The sequence below is a fragment of the Python bivittatus genome, unplaced genomic scaffold, assembly GCF_059951505.1.
Source record: "Python bivittatus isolate LINGU-HERP-01145 unplaced genomic scaffold, Pbiv_v1 ctg000610_np1212, whole genome shotgun sequence".
In the NCBI taxonomy this organism is placed as follows: Eukaryota; Metazoa; Chordata; class Lepidosauria; order Squamata; family Pythonidae; genus Python; species Python bivittatus.
Window position 1 is genome coordinate 8,939,743 of NW_028277088.1, and position 15,852 is coordinate 8,955,594.

The following is a 15,852-nucleotide window of genomic DNA, read 5'->3' on the forward strand; positions in this document are numbered from 1 at the left end:
AATAGTAAAAATAATACAAACTAAACTTAGAGAAAGAGAAGAGAAGAGAAAAAAAGAAGAAGAAAAATTAAAGAATATAATAAAAAAAAGAAAAGAAATATATAAAGAAATTACTTCTAACCTTCATCACAAGAATTATAAACAAATTTAGTAACTCTTCACTGCCTATAAGGTTACAAACAGATATCTCTTCATCCCATTTCCCATCCCTCATCTATAAGCAAATCCGTAAAAATCAACTTTTCAATCCTGGTGTCAGCAAAAAGTCCATAAACAATTGCCAGAACTTTGCAATAGATAGATAGATAGATAGATAGATAGATAGATAGATAGATAGATAGATAGATAGATAGATATTATTTTAACCTTGATCAAATAAACCAACTTTATATTCTTTCCTTTTACTTTTAACAATCTTAATCTTTAATTCAATCAAATATTGTCATAAGATTTTATTTCTCTTCAATTCTTTTTTATCCCATCGCATAGATTTCTTCAAGCCTCTTTGTAGATCCAGTAAGAAAACATTTTCCAGTTTCCAGCCAGTTTCTTTTATATATCCAGTAAAACGTCCTTTTCCAAATCATTCTCTTCACCTGTCATTTGTAATTCTACTTTAGGTACTTCCTCTGTCTTGTCAGATGAAATTTGTTCCGCATCTGTCATTTCTTCATTAATATCTTTTGGACATAGTCTATCCATAGAAGCAGACATCATTTCTGACAATGTTGATATTGTAGTTACTAATTTCTGGTTCCATTCTTCAAAGATCTCCTTTAATGTTTCCAAAGTTATAAAGTTTTGTGTTATTTTGTAAGTCCCATTATTAACTGACATCAAGAACAGGCTTATATTTTTTTTCCCTCCTGCTTAGAATCTTTAGTCCCTCTAGTGTCCAATTTCTAAAATAATCACTTATCTTTGTTATGATTTGCAACAGCCATGATAGCCAAAATAACTCTGTTTCTCACAAGAAGCTATTTTTTATAGTTAGTTCCAAAATCTTATAGTAAAAGTCAGTATTCCAAATGTATCTGGACTTTTAATCTGTTTATTCTTAGATCAAAATCTTATTTAGCTTTTTGCTGTATTTCAAATTCTTTAAGTTCTTAAGCTTATCATTAATTTTTCTTTTGTTCAGAGTTGAAGATAAAACTCACCCAATGACTTTTCAAACTTGTCATCTCTAATAGCTGTAAGATGGTTGTTAACAGGGAATTTCCAAAATTGATTAGAAAGTAAGGTTTGCAAACTTAGTGTCCTTTAAAAGGCTGTGCTGTGGTTGTAAGCAAGATGGCTGATCCCTTTGTCTCCTGGTGCTCAAACCCACAGAAAACCACTGTCTTGCGGTGTCCTTGCAAGGAGCACCTACTTGGAACACATGTAGATGATGTCCCATCCTCTCCTTATCCAGAGAGGTTCCAAGGGACTGGTATACTCACCGGTTCCTTGGTCTTTGCAAGTAGTTGTCAGCCCCACTTTCATAGAGATGTCTTCAGTTCGCCATACCTCCCCTGGAAGTCCAGGAGTGAGATAGGGTTGTATATTCTCTCCTTATTTATTCAACCTATATGCTGAAAGTATATGAGGGAGGATGGACTGGAGGAAGATGAATGTGGTTTTAGAATTGGCGAAAGAAATAACCATAACCTATACTATGCTAATGACATTATTTAGATAGCTGAAAATGCAAATTATCTGCAAGCTGCAATAATGAAAGTCAAGGAGCACAGTGAAAACATGGGATGATGATTAAATATAAAGAAGACCCAAGTAATGACAAACACTGAACTTATGTTTCTACCTTTTAGGATTGGTTGTCAACAGTAAAGGAACCAACAGTCAAGAAATATGCTGCAGATTAGTACTTGGCAGAATAGCAATGAGGACTTTGGAAAAGACACCATGATGTGTCTACACCTACAAAGATCAAAACTGTGCAGGCAGTAGTTTCCCTATGACAGCCCATGGAAGTAAAAGTTGGACTTTGAAGAAGCAGAATAGAAAGAACATTGATGCTTCTGAACTTTGGAAGTATTTGCTTCACTATACTTTGAACACATTATGGGAAAACCCAGCTCTATTTAGAAGTCTACATAATGCTGGGAAAGGTAGAAGAAAAATGAAGAAGACAACCAGAACAAGGAAAATGTATTCTTGATTACAGCAGCAATGGTATACCATTGGGAGACCTGAAGGACCAGGATGGAGGGACAGATTGTCTTGGAGAAGGTTGTTGCTAAGAGTTGACACCAACTTGATGACACATAAACAAACAAACAAACAATTTCTTCTACAGCAGATAGGCTAGGCTTACTCTTCTATACTCTCATTATTTGGCTTCCTAGTCAAGACTGCTATATTCATTTCCTAAAAATAATTGAACCAAGCTTGACTTTGAGAAGACCTGAGCAGAATTGCCCTATTCTGATATCAGCTGCCTGACATCATCTGATTTGTTCTGTAAGGAACCATCATCTGATGTGAGGTCTTTGCATGCACAAATTAAAAACGATTTGTACACAGGATGAAAATATCTCACAAACCCAGCCCACAGAGTGCCAGAAGACTTTGCTGTGTAGAAGACTTCAATCTCTGATTAATATTTTTGGAGAAATCCTCATTTCTCCAGCCTGCAAACATTCTTATTAAAACATTGGGACCAAGCTATTCCGGATAGCTTTCCTGAAAGGCAGAAAAGAGTCATGGAGGAGGCATGGTAGCTGAAATGTGAGAATTTCTGGGAATTAGTTTAAGAATTTGGATGAAGAGAGGGAGGGCAGCTCACTCTGGATGAGAAGCTGGCAGGCGGGTATCCCTTCAAGTCGTAATTTCTTGAATGGTATTCTTCTCACTGGCATGCTCTGGTGTTATTGAAGCTGTATTTCTTGAATTGTTTGAACTGGTCCAATTTCTAAACGATAATAAAGCTGCCGCCTCCTGTTATTCTAAAGGAATTCTGCTGCTGCTCCTCTGTCGTCTTTTCCCCAGGAAAAGGGTAAAGTGCCAGCAGCCCTGCCTCCCTCTCTCCTGAAATAAAGAAATCAGATAAAGCAGACAAGACAAAGAAGGATGAGGTTAGATTTAAGGCAAACCTAGTAATGGGAAATATGAAGGGGGTCGGAGGATTAGGAGGGGAAAAAAGAAGGCAACACCTCCAGCAAACAAACCAGAAATCCATCAAATGCAGTTAAAAAAAAAAAAAAGATGAAGAAGAAGATGGAGGATAAAAGAGAGTCACATTTCATCTCTGCAACTCAAGATAATTCCCTTCCCTGTTAGAAGATGTTTCTAACCCTCCAAGAGAACTTTCAGATCAACTTGGGTGAGACTGTAGGAATGATTAGGAGAATTCTAATGCGTTTTCATTCATTACAATCACTGAAGCCAGAAGTCCCATTTGAGCTCGGCCAATGCGATACAATCCCCAAAATGGGAGAGAAAAGGAGATCATCTAATATTGATACCTTCAACCAACCAGCGTTGCATAAAATAACAGGAGTTACGCAAGGCCTTGGCTTTCATTTGCAGAGGTCACCAGACCGCAGCCTCTCGTCCATTTTAATGCCCCCAAATAGGTAAGGTATGGATGTCGACAGAGATTTTAGAGATGTGAAGTGAGACGGGGGGAACAGAGAAGGAAAGAAAGAAGTTAAGGGCTTAAATTTCGAGATCTTTAAAAGAGCAGGCCATGTAGAGTCAGTGGACTAATTCAGCATATGTAAAATATGTAAAAAGTTACGTATCACTTGGGATAGGAACATATTAATGGGACAAACTGAGATTTTCCACTTGTCAAATTGGCTTTCTGTCGGGGTGTTATATATATTTCTGGATTCATACAAGATGCTAAACCAGTGTTTCTGAACCTTGGCAACTTTAAGATGTGTGGACTTCCAATGCTGGCTGGGCAATTCTGGGAAGTTGAAGTCCACACATCTTAAAGTTGCCGAGGTTGAGAAACACTGTGCTAAATTATGGTTTGTTGATTAAGTCATAGTCAGCTGAAACAGAGAAACCATATGATTTCCCAGAGCAATATGTGAATGTAGACACTGTAGTCACTGTTCTTTTATTGCTAGCTCAATCAAGCAACAGCACATAAGGGTGTCCTCTAACACTGCCTGTAGACTCCAATATTCTGGATATATTCTATACATAATGATTATTAGATCTGTCACCAAATTAAGGATTTTACTTTGTTGCTCTGCCTTTCATCCGCTGAATAAAGAAGGCAAACAATGAACGCAAGTATGTTTCCAAACGTCCACTTAAAGTACACATCTTTCCCAAAAGAAATAATTTTCTAAATAATTACAACTGCTAGAAGCATTCTGTAACATTTTTTTCCTCATCATCAAACTGGGAAATATGCACCAGTTTTGATAATAGCAACACATAAAAGTGATTTAAAAATAAGCAAGTTTGGGTTATTAAATTTTCAGCTCTAGCAGATAGGTGGACATAACCTATTTAGCTACCGTTGTTCCTACAAGGGATGGTTATGAGCTACTTTTCCAAATTGCAAATACATTTTGGGCTGACAGGATCTGATAAGGTTTCCTGATTATGGGTTATCAGCCATAATTAGCCATTAGACAAAATGAGTCTTGTCTACTTCCATCTTCTCCCTCACAGAATTCAAAGATTCCCCATCCTTTCCAAGATAAATATATGAAAGTGACATACTCCAACTTTTTCCTCTATGGTGATTTCTAATTAGCGAAGAGACTACAGTTCCCATAATTCCAAGCCAGTACAGCTCAGTGTAATCTCTGAATATATCTGCTAAACATCAGGTTGTGGAAACTGGTACATACCATGTTTTCCCTATCCACATGTTAATGTCATACTGGGAATTCTGGGAATTATTGTTCCAACTCATCTAGAAAGCTCCATATTGTGGGATGCTGGCATAGATGACTCTTTGGATGAAGGTCTGCTAGTCAACAACTCAGTGGCTCAGTACAGAACAGTTATAGCCGTCACTTTAAAAAAGAAATCGTATTACATTAATCAGCTTTAGTTCATTAATTGATTAATCAACTAGACTATAATCCTTTAAGCCTTTTGGGGATAGGTTCCTGAAGAGAAATGCTTAGGTGGCATTCTAAATCTGCATAAATTTTTATAGAGGTAAAAAAATTGTTTGGGAGAAACAGTGTTTAACTGCTTCAATGTGACACTCTCCAGTGGTCCAGAATGCTGGTGAAGGGGTTGAGGAGTTGGATTAGAACAATGTTTTTCAATCTCGGCAACTTTGAACTGTGTGGACTTCAGTCACATAGAACTGGTAGCTTCGAAGTGATTGTCCCATCTGCATTAGAATGCCCAATATTGAATTCTAATGTAAAACAGCTATGACAGAAGAGTCTATTGTTTTCCTAGATGTCATGGCTGCATTTTCAAACAACGGGCAGGAAGAATCAAACTCTTCACATTTGTAATATCTGAGTTATTGTAACAGCAGAAAAGATGATAATCATTTTAAAAATATCATTTTTCGCAAAAAAAAAGTCTTACCATGCTCCCAATTATTTATTTATTTATTAGCTTTATATTCCTAATAAATATATTTCATTGCAATAATTCAATACTAGAAAAGGGAGTTCTGTGGAGATGAAGAAACAAGCAAAGTGAAGACAGTAGATCTTGAGTATCAGGAAACAGTAGCAAATGGTTTGCTATTTAATTGTTTAAAACAATTGTTTAATTGTTTTATTGTTCTTTTAGTGCTAGAAGGGGGGAAATTTGGGGGATATTTTGCCTCAGGTGCCAAAAAAAAATTGACTGCTTTTAAATACTAGGCATGATGACTTGGGGTGGAAACTTTTGATGCTCCACCTCTGGTGGAAAAATTCCTTGGCTGGCCCCATGACTTCCAGCTACAAGCTACGACTCCTAAAAGAACACCAAATTCACTCCTAGGCAGGCTTCTAGTTTTTTTCAAGACTATCACAACACTCTCTGCTGCAAATGTGCTGAATGTTCATGGGTATGATAAATGATGGAACAAGTTGAGCATTAAAAATAGGTTTGGAAGCCATTGCAATGAAGTGCTTTCCCTAAGGGGTGGAAGATCATTGGTTTGTAAAATTAGGATGGCATGAAGCAGGTGAGGTAGAGAAACTTAGCACTCTCTGACATGATCTTATAGGACCAGAACTTGATTCATCTGTAGTAATTCTTTATTTTTCTTTCTCATTTCCAGAGCTCAAGGTGTTGTACATAACCTGTTCTTCACCAGCTTTATTCTCACATCACCCTGTAAGATACAAAGGCCTGAGAGATATTGCCTGGTCCAAAGTCAACTAATGATCTTTCATAAACAGGGTGGGCTTGAATCCACCCACCAATGTAAAGTCTTCATCCCGAAGGGAAAGACATCCTTCTTCCAACCAAAACTGCATATACTTACCAGGTCAACAAATACTTTTTTCATCATGCTCAGCCTTTGCCTTAAATTAGCTTCCTGCTTCTCAGCCTGCACTCTTTAGCACTTGGGAGATCCTCTTTTTCAGCTGAATGAGCCTAACTGGGTAATCCTGATGCTGCAAGCCCACTGATTCCTTCTGCCCTTGAAACTCCTCCACATGAGGAATTCTCTGGGATAGATACGACTTCTTCAGTGTGAATCTAACAGGCATTAGATTCAAAACAGACAAAATAATGCATGATACAAAATTAATTTAAGGAATTCTCTGCCACAGAATGTGTTGATGGCTCCTATATTGGTAGATCTTCAAAAGGGAGTGGAAAAATTCATAGAGCGTAAACTATCAATCACTACTGCATAAGATGGCTCTGTGGAATGTTTCTCTTTAAAGGCACTATGTCCTTGGAAATAAGTTGCTACGGAGCAACAATGGAACCTTTCCAGAGACATCTGGTGGCTATTGTGAGAAGCAGTTGCTGGACTAGATGGCTATTTGATCTGTTTTCAAAGGTACATTTTTGTGTATTTTACTTTAATTAAAACAACTTAATGTATAATACATTAATTAAAATTAATTAAAATTAGCTCTTCAGAGTGTTTCCCAACACCTGCTACCAGGTCTTTTTAAATGTGAGATGCAGGGGATTAGACCTGACTTTCTACATCCAAACACAATGTATGTTCTACCATGGAGCTTTAGTCTTTAATGTAAGGTTGACTGTATTTTCAAATGATAGACACTAGTTTCTTCACTATTGCTGTTTCAGTCTGCAAGAATAACAAACCACATTCTTCTGTCTTCCACTCAGGCCCTCCAATGACTCTTCTCTAACTCTGAAGATATTAATTCCTGAGGAATTGGAAGACCTTGGTTTTTCATCTCCTAAACATTCTCCTCAGTTGATAAGTTCTCAGTACGTATGTTCTCAACCCCTGAGCAAAGTCTTCATTTGCTAAAGGTGTGATTCAGAGCAGAGTAAGAAGCATCGATAACTTGTTAGTGTCACCTCCATTCTACTTTTAATAAGTAGAATTTCATCAATAACAAGGTTGTATTCCATGAAAACCTCCCTTTCATATAAGTAGGTTTCTTATAGCAGAAGGCTCAGGTAGTAGCCTCTGGACATCAACTGTGTAATTAAGCTTTATATGTCATGTACTGATGGGGTGATTAAGTATCATTATGATAACTTGGCTTCTCTCCTAGACCACCAATGCATGTCTACTGAAATGGCTAGAGCTACTATTAAAAGCCACTTTATTCTAGTCTGCTGATAGCAAATTTACCATTGGCATCTCTAAATATGTTAACAGAAGAGATATACGTTAATCATTTCTAATTTACTATATAGCTTCTGAAAATATATCTTCATTATCTTTATCACTCCTCAGTTTGTATCCTAAAAGTTATGACCCTGCAGACAGTTCCCTGATCTGAAGAAAAGTAACTTGGGAAAGTAACATCATCAAAAGTAGGGTAAATATATATGATGGTAATCCTCTCCCAGAAGGCTCTTAAAAGGTATAGAGGAAAATGACCAATGGGTACTTAAAGACATTACTGAGAAAATGACTGTCTGAGAGAAGGGTGATTATTATCTCAGCAGCACAATGTGCAGAACTGAGGAAACTGAAAACAATGGAGATATGGAAAGCAGAAAAAAGGGGAACCATAAAATAATCTATATGGGTGGGTTCCTTCCAAAATGCTAAATTTAGATTAGGTGGAATTCTGGTGGATCTTGTTTGTTTCTTAGGAAATTGTGGGGGTATAAAAGCCACATTAAGTACATTAGGGAGACATTAATTACTGAAGAAGGAAGTATCTTCTGTGTATATTGAAACAATCAACAGATAAAACTAACTTGGTTTGTGCATGTCTGCCCCAATCCCATTTTCAGAGATGAGAGCTGTACTGTACTCATAAAATAAGACTACCAGATCTGGGCTGCAAAACCCTGGATGACCATTAGATGGCAACAAATACCTATATTTTTCTGTATATCCTTGCTCCCACTAGTAATCACTCAAATCTTTGCAGCCCAGCTCTGACTGGTAGTGCTATTGTAAAGAAGTTGATCAGATTAATTGGAGCTTTTTCTTTTCACTGCAGACTTTAGACTGGGCGTATAGTTGGGGCACTGGCACTCCTCAGTCCTTCATTGTGAGGAATGCATGTTCCCCTTCTCATGTTATTAGACGAAGGACACGGATGGAGGCATCCGTAGGTGAGGTTGGGGAGGGGGGCAAATGACAAAATTGGTGTTGCGCCATTGCAGGATAAGCTTTGCCCCTTTGCAAATGTATCATGATATTGCATGCATGTTCAAAAGAGGTGGAAGTTGCCTTGCATTGTTGTGATGCTTATTATATCAGCTGCCTAGTCCTAGATGGGTAGAGCAGATCTAGTGGGAGAAGCACCTTCAGAAGACCTAAGCTTATTCTGGAGCTGTGCAAAGACCTGGTGTGGATGTGCTCTTGGTAAGCCATACTGCTTGACTCTGCTAACGCAACCATGTTGAGGATCCATCCAGTTGGAAAATTAGATTTCTTTATTTCCTACAAATGTGAACCAGCCTTTGTATTTTAAGCTCCTTTACCTATGTACTTGTACTGTACTATTCCTGGAACAGGAATCAAAACATTTGCAGTCAAGAGGGGAAGGATTAATCCATCTGTCTTCTCAGCTCATCATTGCACAATTGGAAAGCAATGACCAAGTGTACATGTGAACAGTTATCAATTATCCTAAGCTTTTGGGATGGAATGTAAGAATGCATGTGTGTGCGCGCATGTGTGGTGAGTGCTTATAGCCTTACTAAATAAAATTAAAAAATGACACTGGTGAACTAACAGAATTCTGCCATGGTGAAGCTATCTCCCATAACATCTGTCTGCCAGAACATTTGCTCAGCTGATTCAGTTTTTCAGGGTTGGCACATTCCAGGTTCCTTCTATTTCTGTATATACTTGTGGATTACCCCATCCACAGATAAGCCAAACCCAATTTTGGGGTGACTTTGGGGACTTAAAATTCTTGGCTTATCCATGAGTATATACGGTAAACAATGTCATCTATCAGGACCCAGAAGTACGCCTTCTCTGTAACAGTGCCTGTCTCTGGAACGAGGTTCCCCCAGAAATCTGGATGGCCCTCACTTTGCTGCTGTTTAGAAGAGCTCTTCACCCAGGCCTTGGCAAGGGAGAGTGAAACCTCTCGCTTCATCACACTTGCCATCTTTTATTGATTTGATTGTAATTTCTTTGACTGTTGTGATCTGCCCAGAGTCGTAGAGTCGGGTGGCATACAAGTTTAATAAATTATTATTATTCCCAAGACATAACTGAAGCATCTGACATGACTGGCATTTCCAAAATATTGAGCCACACATTTTCTTTCTGATTGATCTTTTCTTTTTATTATATAAACTCCAAGCTTTTGGAGGCATGCAGCTTGAGCTGCTGGGCTGATGTGGTTAGTAAAATCCATGCCAGCTTGCTTCCATCTCTTTTCATTTATGCTACTGGTTCAGCAAGCACATTTGTGATTGATGGGAGGAAAAAATGAAAAATTGCAGCTTGGTTACACAGACAGGAAACACACAGCTTAGCTTAGCACCCATGACAGAGAATCTGTGGCTCAGACAGAGCAAAAAATGCCACTGCCTTTTTCTATTTGGCTATAAAGCTCCAGATAAGACTTTGAAGAAAGAAAGAAAGAAAGAAAGAAAGAAAGAAAGAAAGAAAGAAAGAAAGAGAGAGAGAGAGAGAGAGAGAGAGAGAGAGAGAAAGAAAGAAAGAGAAAGAAAGAAAAAAAGAAAAAGAAAGAAAGAAAGAAAAAGGAAAGAGAAAGAAAGAAAGAAAGAAAGAAAGAAAGAAAGAAAGAAAGAAAGAAGGAAAGAAGGAAAGAAGGAAAGAAGGAAAGAAGGAAAGAAAGGAGGGAGGGAGGAAAGAAAGGAGGGAGGGAGGAAAGAAAGGAGGGAGGGAGGAAAGAAAGGAGGGAGGGAGGAAAGGCAGGCAGGCAATGCCATTCTATTCCACATTTAGGCTACTCCAGCCACCAAGTAAACATTGACAACAGGACTGGAGTCTGTCTTACCACTTATGTCAGAAACATCCTTGAATGCTAGCTATCTTTTTGCAGCTTATATTGCTATAAGTAGCGAGGTCATATCTACAAGATCAACACTTGTTGCAGAATTGGTATTCCGGCGTATTATTTTGGTTTCCTTTCCCCCTCCCTTCCCTCCTTCAGAGGCTCTTTCCTGAAAGCTTCTCTTCGACTTTTCTCCCTGCCCTCAGATTCCTAAGCCCTTCAAAATGCTTTTACAGAAAATTTTCACTTTACATTTCCTAGTTAAGTCTCCCTACCCACATGGGAGCAAACACAATACAATGCATTAGAACAGTTACTGACTCTCCACTCGGTTATTTCAAGCAGTTGGAAATGGTTGAGTGAGACCCCGTAAGTTTAGCTCTACTATTTATCAAAAAGGCAATTATTCAGAAACTGTGTATGTATTTCAAAGTGCTGGAGAAACAGAAAAACATGAGAGAAAAGAAAGGGAAAATGCATTTGGCGGGTGTTCAAACAATCCACTCGTGTACTGCTATTCAAGCCAGGGTTTCTGATTGTGGTTTCTAGGGCTGGTAACAGTTTCCTTATTCCTATTGATTGAGTCAATTTTACTGATTTTACTGTAGAAGTTGAAGAATTGAATCAAATGAGAAAGACTTGCCTGGTGATCACTGAACACCTACCTACCTACCGACCAATCATTTGTATCAACTTATTTATGTGTAAATTCACAGGCAGAGGTAGCAGATTCTCACAATCCAGACAAATGCAGAGGAATGAGACAAAACGTTCAGTATTTATTTGGAAGCAACAACGGTGACTTTCCCAAGGTCATTTCCTGAAACTCTGTGCCCCAGTGTTACAAGAGTACTCCAGTGCCCTGATTTTTTTTCACGTGTATCACAAAGACACATAAAAAACATGTGGACCTTCAACTGACCTTTGTGGCTACCAACTTGACTGTTTCGACCATACCTTGTGGACACCCCTGCACACCACAGTCATAAATGATGCCAACCGACTGAGCAAAATACCATTTTAAAACATGCACAGGCAAATTCATTCATTGGTGGACCTCTGGGGTTTAAAAAAGTATTTATTTTAGCACAGACTTGACTGTATATTTCTTAGCAACATCTGACTTTTCAAGATGCAGGCGTGCTATTAACAGTGGCTAAGATGATGCAAGGAGGACACAGGAGTGGTGGTGGGGGGATGGGAAGAAACCGGATCTCCTAGAAGAAAGAAGATTCTTGGTCTGTAAATACATCAATCCCTTCTTTTATACAGATAATAATCCCTTTCTTCTTCCTTGGTTGGAACCTTTCCAGAAGCTCAACATGAGCAAAAAGCCAATGGAATGTACTGTTTATAGGCTCCAATAATTGCATATTTAAGACTCACAAGCAGGTTACAGCTGGGTTTAGCCATGTGAGGCCAATCTGCAGCTTTTAATAACTAAAGACTGTTCTTTCAACATGGCTATGAAAAACCAAGTATGAGGAACGCAGTTGCACGGAAGACAAAAAAATCCACCTCCGTTAACAAATCCCCAAACACCCAAGCCTCAGGACTACACATCGAAGTTGAACAGAGCTTAATGCAGATTTTAATGAAGCAGATTTAACCTGCAACTATTTAATTCTCTTGGCAAAACATCTGAAGTTATGTCTGGGTGGCTAAAGTGCAATCACTTTGAGGAGGAAGGGCCCCCATAGAATTTATTGTGTGTACGGAAGAGAGGTAGGCAGAAGACACTTGCCTGCCCGTGTTGGTGGAGATGTTTTTTTTTTCTTGGTAGTTCCTTGATTAGGGTATTGTCAACACTGAGAGGGCAAGCCACTGTATATAAGCAGAGAGCAAACCCCACTCCATTTGAAGCACTGAAGGTTCAGGTTGTTTGCAAGAAAAGAACCAAGCTCAGAGAACCCCAAGGACTCCACAGTTCACCCCTGAGCTACACATATTCGCTTCTATTGGTACTTCCAAGTTCATTTGAAAGTTATTCTGCAGAAAAAAATGGATGGGATTCCACCAATATCCTTTAGAATGTATCTTATTTCAAAGGGAAGAAGGTCTGAATTTAAAATAATCCGCCAAAAGGAAGAGGGTTTGTCTATCAATTAACCCCAAGCACACTCATGCATGGAGACACACACTCACACAAGCAAACACCCCATTCCGCCCCCCTCTTTCTCACGGTGTCACTGAAAGTTCCTATTTGCAGATAAATTCAATCATAGAGACTTATAAAAAGCATTAGGGCTTTGGATGTATGTTGAGCCACCATCTTAACATTTTTGATCCACTTCCTGCAGACATCCTTGACCGCCCCTAAGGGGCAGCTTAGACTGTGCTTTCATAACCCCCATGTTGATTTCTTTGACTCCCCTGCTGCCTGTATGGATGGTCCATCCTTGGGGAGGAACAAAATGTAGGGCAAGGTAAGAAGAAGATGTAACTAGATACAGAAGGAAAGCAAAGAGAAAAGTTCTCCTGGAGGAGTTGCCAAAAAGGTTAAATGCAGCAGGAAAACTGACATGCACATTTTCCAAGGCATCCAGATGTTTATTTATACTTTTACCATTTCCTAGTTTTCAATATCACTTCTATTCTTCTTGGTGACACACCCACACACATTCCCAAAGATAGTAATTATCTGAAGGGGAAAAACTCTTGGAAATTCATTTAGACAATGAATTAAAACTTCTCTTTTAAAATTTATCTGTGAACCAGATTACTGAAGTTTTTAAGTCATGATTTATGGCTCAATGTGATGCATGAATGCAGGCAGTTGTGGATTATTCAGGAAATTATGGTTAAATAAACCATAGCTTACCAAAATACGTGATTTATTATCTTTATTTATATGCTGCCCATCTCAAACTCTGGGTGGCTAACAGTAATCCAAGCAGCATAAAAAAAAATAAAACAATGAAAACAAGAATACACATGTAATCTGCAGCTGAGGTAACAAACAAAACCACCAATGAGAAATCAACACATACTCTGCAACTGGGTTCACATATTGTGATAAGCCATAATATGGTTTATTTGTTTATGGTTTAGTCTAATATGTGAATCCAGTCACTATGGTTTACAAAGTCTTCTCCATTGTGTGAACCTAGTGCATTGTGGTTGGTTCAATAAACACAGTGAAGCATAACTTACCAGGTTTTGCAAACCCAGCACAGTCAGCAACATTTACTAGATACAGTAAAAGAAAAAAGCAAGAACATGAATATTTTTTTATTGCTGGATATTGCTTATGCATGCTGAAAAGAGGGAATACAATGCTGGACTTATTCATTTCCTTTGTCAAATAGCAAATAGGTTTGCTATATATCTTTAAATGACAACACGTTTTTATACAATTCTCTTCCAATGTTCTGGCATCTAGAAGCACATTTACTACAAAACACATAGCCTGTTAAATGCAGTGATGAAAGCACGTGAATTACATTTAAGACCTCTGTTAGACCCAACTCTAAGACAACTAGAGCTGCATTATTTCAAAACATCACTTTGTGTCATGCAAATATCTATGGGGAATAATTATCAAATTTATTCTGTTGGGTGACATGAATTGATAGGTGGGAATGAGACAAGAGGGGACAGAGTAAGTGTCTGGGCCATTCAGAGACTCAAGAATGCATAGGAATGGTGATTGTTTCATGAGCATGCTTAAAAAAAGGGTTGTTTGTTTCCAATATGTGGTTTAAGCAAACAACTTTTCATATGTACTTAAGGGAAAGGAATGAATATAGATCTAAAAGCATTATTTATTGTTCATAATGAAAAGTTGAGAGAATTAGTGAAAAATATAAGGGTGATGGGAGGTTCTGAATGTGGAATGGACCATTTCTTGGTAATGTCAGGAGTAGATCTTGGGGGAAAAGGAAAGAAGTGAAAGACACTAGAGTAAAAGCAGAATAATGGTAGGGACAGAAGGTATAAGCCCTGTGTGAAAAAGAAGATATATTAATCTCTCAACAGAATAGGAAGTGGATGCTGCTTGATACAGACTGAAAATAATTATGTTTCAGAATATCAAAATGTGACCCACTAAGCTATTCCTACAAGAACACACACACACACACACACACACACATACATATTGAAGAAAGGAAATACAAAAGTGCTACAGACAGGTGTGGAGTTACACTAAGGGGAAGTATGAATAAGGATGTGTGGAGAAATGATGAAGTGAAAGAGGTTGTGGATGAGGAAAAATGCCTATAAAAGAATTATTGCTCTAAAATATGGATGAGAGAAAGATAATGTAGAATGTATCTAGAGGAAAAAATGCAAAGAATGTAGGTACAGACAGCAAAGAATGGTTAAGACTGAAGTAGGGGAGAAAGTGTTGAGTAATTTTGATGGAAACAAAATATTATTTTGGAAGTGGGTGAAAAAGGCTAATAAGGAGCTTTCAGAAAAGTGAATGGAATTAAAAATAAAAGTGGTGACATTATTTGGGATGGAATGGAAGGGAGGGAATACTGGAAGGAGTGCTTTAGAGATCTGGGAATAATGACAATTTGTCAAAGAATGTGTGATGGAATGTATCTACAAGGAGGAGAGTGATGTGGGAGATCAAGGCAATCAGGAAGGAGGGGGTGCATTCCAGAAGGGGAAAGGAGATAAGAGACAATGCAGTCCTCAAGGGGAGCGTGGGAAGCAAAAGTTCAGGATAGCCACTCCCTAGAATCTCCCAGGGTATATCCACTTCTGTCTATAAGGTGTAAGCAAATAAAGGAACTGTACTTGACTGGACTGTTTCATCGTTGTTCTTGGGCTGGGCCTGACAGGATGAAATTGAAACCATGCTATAATGTTAATGTCCAAGACAAATTTTGGCACACTCCAGGTCCTATCAATATGACAATGTCATCTCATAGGACCCAGGAGGCATGCAGTCTCTGTCACCTTGCCTGCCCTTTGAGATAGCATTCACCCCAAGGTTCATATGGCCTTGAACCTGCTGTCCTTTAGGAAGGCCCTAAAAATTGGTTCTGGGAGGTATTGGGTCAGCATGAATTCGGAATCCACTGGAATGTTTGTGCTTGTCTCCCCCAGAGTGGTTTTTGTTTTATTGTTATATTGCCTTGTCAATTTATATTTTTATTCCTTCTGTAAGCTGTCTTGAATCACAAGTCAGTTGGTTGGCCCTATAAATTGAATGAATGAATGAATGAATGAATGAAAATTTGTGAAAATAAAATCGTACATGCTGTGATAATGTTGCAAATAGTAAGTGTAAAAGGTGTAACTGGAGAAATGGGTAAATGGAGAAATCTTGCTTTATTGACTTACTTGTGTGAGAAGACATTAACTA